Below are 5,484 nucleotides of genomic sequence, written 5' to 3'. Positions count from 1 at the left end.
TGTTTGCATTTGTTTTGCTCCTACTGTGGTTAAAATTTTTACGACTGTTGACCATTTATAGATCTTTCTGATACATTTTTTTCTTTTTCTTATTGAATTGTAGGAAATGTTATATACATTTTGACTATTAAATCTTTGTTATATTTACGTAAAATTTTCTCCCTTTTTTTGACCGTATATGTACCTCTTTTGTGATATTCTCATTCCTCTGTTTTTTTATATTTCTCTTACTGGCTTTCAGGAAACTTTTATGTATATTATGATTATTATAAAACATTTTTTCTCTTTTTATTTTTTATTAAATTGATTCTGGGTGTTTTTTATGCAATCAAGTCTGTCACCTCTTTTTATTGCTTCTGAATTTTGCGACATATTTGGTTGGAAAGTTCTCTCCAAAAGAATTTTTGTGGGTTTTTAAGGAAATATCAAGTTCTTTCAGAATGTAGACATTATTTTGGTACAATGATTAGTCTAACATTTGTTATTTAATCTTTCTCTACAGATATAGATCTTTCATTTATAGATCTTTCTCAAGTGACTTTATTGTATTCTAAATTATTTATATTTACATAGATCTTTTTCTTGACTTTCTATTCTTTCCATTGTCTCTTTCTAAGCTCATATTGTATTACACCAATTACTACTACTTTATACAAAGTCTGTTTTAAATTTTATTTTTTCAATGTTCCATACCCAGTGCTCCATGTTTTGTTTTTTTTAATTGTGCAGGGCCATACCCTTCTGTTTCATCTTTTCAACATTTCATTCACTAGTCTCAAAAATTGTTTCATTCTAATAATGTGCCAAAAGTCCCATTGGAATTGCCTTGAACCCAATCATCTTTCAAAAAAATGTAAAATGCCAATAATATTTTGTTATGTAATATACAAAATAAAAGCAATAGTAATAAAAAGCATGAAGCCCTGTACGGCTCATTGCATTGCCAGGTGGGTGCACCAGGTGCCCAGAATCCTCCCTGGTGAGCAAGCACTTCTGGCACCAGGGCGGCCTGACCCCACCTCCAGGTCCCCCCAAAGAGCATTTCGCTGCAACTCTTTAGATTTAGTTGGTAGAAAAAAAGCCAAAATCCTCTTCCAATAAAATGATAACCTTGAATAATCTAAAAAAGAGTTATTAAAATAAAATTTGCAGGGCACCTGGGTGGCTTAGTCAGTTGAGCGTCTGACACTTGATTTTGGCTCAGGTCATGATCTTAGGATCATGAGATTGAGGCCTATGCAAGCTCCAAACTCAGTGGGGAGCCTGCTTCAGATTCTCTTCCTCCTCCTCCCCCTCTGTCACTCCCCACACACGTGCTCTTTCTCTAAAAATAAATAAAATCTTTTAAAAAATAAAGTTTTCTACAAAAGTTAAGGAGGTCACATTGAAATGAGATAGAATCATGGTCATCTTGGACCCCATAATTAAAGTGTTTACACGCATACCCAATCCCTATCAGTTGCATGCTATAACCCTGCCTAACCCTTTGTGTCATGTATCGTGATAGTAGCAGTTCTTTCTTGGTCATTTGGACACGCAGCTAGGCATGTGCAGCTTGCGGACTTGGCCGGCACCGAGAAGCTGCCTGTGGATATTCCTGCATAGAAGCGCATCCTGAACTACATCGCTGTCAGCCTGTAGGGAACACAAACTGCAATCTGAAAAAGGGACTCTTAGAAAAATATTTGCTGCTTCATCAGGGCATTGAATTCTGGAACCACAAAGAGGCTCTCAAGCAGCACACATTTATCTCATTTACTGCAGTCAGGATGCTTCCCCTCATCTGTGTATCCAGTGACCAAGGCATGGTGCACATTTTTGCTGCTTAAGATCCAAAGAAGAAGTAAACAGTCTAGTTTGGTGTCACCAATTTTCCTCCAACATGCTTCAGTTCTAAATAGAGTTTTCCCAAATTTCAGGTCCCCTCAGGCTCTCCATGCATTTGTGCTTTTGGAACAGACTCAAATGTCATTTCAGTCTGCCCAGAAGGCAGCTCCTATACACATTCCTAATCAGCTGCAAGGAGGGATGCGTCCAGGATGCATATGTGCAGTTTCTAGGAATGAGCAATGACAAGCTGTGATTCTTCACAAGTGTGTGCCATCAACACCCACACTGACCACCCCACCAAAGTGCTGGGGTGCTGAGACACACCCAGTAAGCCCAGAAGCTTTGTGGTATCACTGACAAGAGTAGCTAGTCTTCCTACGGGAAAGAACTAGGTGTTATAACTGAGGAGAGTCAGTTTTATACAGGGTTAAAACTAAATTTCTCTGTTATGTGTAAGGAACAAGGTAATGCATAGACTTTTAAAATTAGTCATTTAATTTAGAACCTACAAAAGAAAATATTCAACATCTCTTTCAACAAAGGGATATTTGAGAGAGAATGGCCTCTGGTGATTTCTGTCAGTGTTGAGCATAATACCTAAAATAATGCTTCATTCTGTCATTTCTACTTCCCTTTTTTGCCATCTTTTTTCTGTTTTCAACATTTTTAAGATTAGCTACAAAACAGTATTTTGGGAATGAAAGTCACATTACATTTTTTTAAAAATATTGAGTAACTTCCACAAGTTATACGCTCTGGATTGTTAAGTACTGTTTGTGGTGTATCTAATTTTCTTAAATTCCTGATAAAGAGATTTAATTTTGTGTTTTTGATTTCAGCATTTAAAATCAGCATAGCAGCATAGCACATTTTCAAAAATATGACAAAAAGACTAAAGAGGCTAAAGAGCATAAGTAGAATATGATAATTATGAACATTGTGGTCTTGAACTTAACCCAGGTGTCCTTAATGAACTACAGTCCAGACTCAATAGCCCAACCATCTTGCAAAGTAAAAAAAAAAAAAAAAAAAAAAGAATAAAAGCCCAAATTCTTCCATTGGGGCATTCCTGAGCATCCCAAAGTATCTATGATACAAAGAAAATTTATTTCCTTTTTTAATTCAAAATAGGAAGATGAAGATGACCAATACTCTAGTAGAAAACTGGTAATAAGACGTAGAGAAACAAATCACAGAAAATAGTGGTGCAGTAAGCACTACGAAAACATCCCAACTTCACATTTAATGAAGAAATGTAATTATTAATTATGTGTCATGTTTTACCTGTCAATATAAACTCCTGGTGCAATGCGTATTAGTAACACCTGCCCAAAAAGCACTGGACAGTAACTGGCAAAAGCTTTCAAAATATAACTTACACTTAAACCTAATGATTTTAGTCCTAGGATTCTACTCTTAGAAAATCACCAGAGATGTGGAGATGTGAAGAATGATTCATGTACAGGGATGAACGTTGCAGAGTTCTTAAAATATAGAAAATTAGAAACAACTTAAATGCCCAATTTTAAGTTAGTCATTACATAATTTATGGAATAGCCTTCTGGTACAATATTATATAGCTACTAAAATATTGTTTTCAAATAACATTGACTATTATAGGAAAATGCTCATTGCATAATTTAAGTGAATAGAAATAGATGATAAATATATAATATGTATGTGTGTGCATGGAAAGGAGTGTGAAATATTTACAATAGTTGTTTCTGGTTCCTGACTTTATGAATAATTTTTATTTTCTCCTTTATACTTTAATTGTCAGGATTTTAATGTAAATCTATAATCACTTTTAACAGAAAAGCACTAAATTTTATTTTAATACCTAATAACTTTAGGGAAAAATAATCTGCGAAACACAACGCATTTCACTTCCAAAATATATTGCATTCTCATAAAGTTTTTGTTTCATTTCTAATTCTAAATTTGTGCTTTAAACTTACCTTTGTGAAATAACATTCTTAGTTTTAGTAAGTGACATTTTAGCACGTGTTATTCTACTGGGAAATTTTACCAGACTAACCCTCCGCTCAAACTAGTAGAGATTGATGGGCACATATGTTGAGTAATGCACACTGATTTTTCACAGGAATGGAAACATTTGTAGAGATTGATAGAGCAATTCTTTTCAGACAATATACACTTGCTTTTTCAGACATTCACACTAAAATAAGAAAAAGAGAAACAGTTTTCTTAGCTTGATCTTTCTACTTCTCTATTTGTTTTGGGTTAAAAAGAATGCAGATCTTCTGAACTTGCATGTCTGGGAAGAAATGCTCTGGATGAAGCAAACATAAACAAAATACAAATAAACAGAAAATCCATTAACACAATGTTCCTCGATTACATGCACAACCCTGAGAAAAGCATTTAACTGCATTATACCTTGGATTTTGTGCTTTAAAAACTTGAGATACTAGTTGTGTTATCACTGTGGTTTTAAATTTTGCATCTCGAAAAGGCTTCACTTCCTCTTTAGGTCCAGGAGGCCTCGCAATATTCCTGCCCTCTTTCACCCACATAACACCACAGAGATTTTCTAAATCACCAATCTGATTATGTTCCTCTTCTTAGGAGTCTTCAAGGGCCCTTCCTTCAGGATAGCTATAAATAGTTAAGCACTGATTTGAAGGATCTTAAATCTGTTTCCTCTGCCTCTATGTCTATCCTTCCTTACTATTCTAACCCCTACTACTCCTCAGTCTATGTTCTGGCTGTCAAGATTTTGCAAACAGGCTAGGCTATTTCCAGATTATGTGTCTTTGTTGGCTGTTCCTTCTGCATCAAATGCATTTCCCCGGCTTCTTTGCCTAGCAAGAAAAACTTTATCCTATAAAATGCATCACAGATATAATTGTGTTGCTGAAATTTTGCCTGCTTGCCCCCAGGGTAAATTTGTCTTTCCTTCCTCTTCACTCCCATCCCACCCTTAAGTCTGTTTTAGACCATTTATTGTGCTATTATATATGTATATGTGGTTGTTGACTTATGGCTGTGCTCTCCAGGAGACTGTGGGCTCTGTGAGAATGGGGATGGTGTGAGTTTCCCATTGCTCCAGATACTCAAGTCTAATGCTAGAACCAAAGGGTGAGGCAGACTGTAGTACCCAACATTCAATGGATGGTTTAGCAAGGTGACTATGGGTGCCCCTTTCAGTTCTCAGCATATGGGAGTCCCCTGCCCAGTTTGCCCTGCTGCCTGGGGAAGGGAGAGGGAAAAGTTGTTCCTGGGGGCTGGGGCAGGGGTGAAATCCCTGGTAGCAGTGCATCTTTTCCAAATTTAATCAGCAACTTTAATAAATACATCTCTTTCTTGCTGTTTCTTGAGATCCCAGGGCTCTGATAAATGAAAAGTAGCTCTCCTTACTATAAAACATTTGAGGAAACTGCTGAGCTAATAATAACCAGTGTTATTAAACATTTACTCTGTGCCAGGCATTCTTTGAAGGGCTTTCTGTATATTAATGCACTTTGTCCTCATGGTAACTCCATGAGGTCGGTATCATTAGTGTAGATGAGAAAAATGCAAACATAGTTCATATAATTTGTTTGGTTATACACTGCAAGTGAGTGGCAGACCTGAGATTCCAACCCAGGCAATAGGATCCAGACCTCTACAGCCATGATCAAGGGTACCTTG

General features: G+C 36.3%; 1 pseudogene; it reads left to right on the top strand.

Moving 5' to 3' along the window:
• Window positions 1–915: 915 nt before the first annotated feature.
• On the top strand, window positions 916–2,083 carry LOC116869572 (annotated as a pseudogene).
• Window positions 2,084–5,484: the final 3,401 nt, after the last annotated feature.

Source organism: Lontra canadensis, unplaced genomic scaffold (assembly GCF_010015895.1).
Source record: "Lontra canadensis isolate GAN:19392208 unplaced genomic scaffold, GSC_riverotter_1.0 scaffold19, whole genome shotgun sequence".
Taxonomy (NCBI): Eukaryota; Metazoa; Chordata; class Mammalia; order Carnivora; family Mustelidae; genus Lontra; species Lontra canadensis.
Note: the sequence above shows the minus strand (reverse complement) of the source record. Positions and strands in the feature narration are given on the sequence as shown.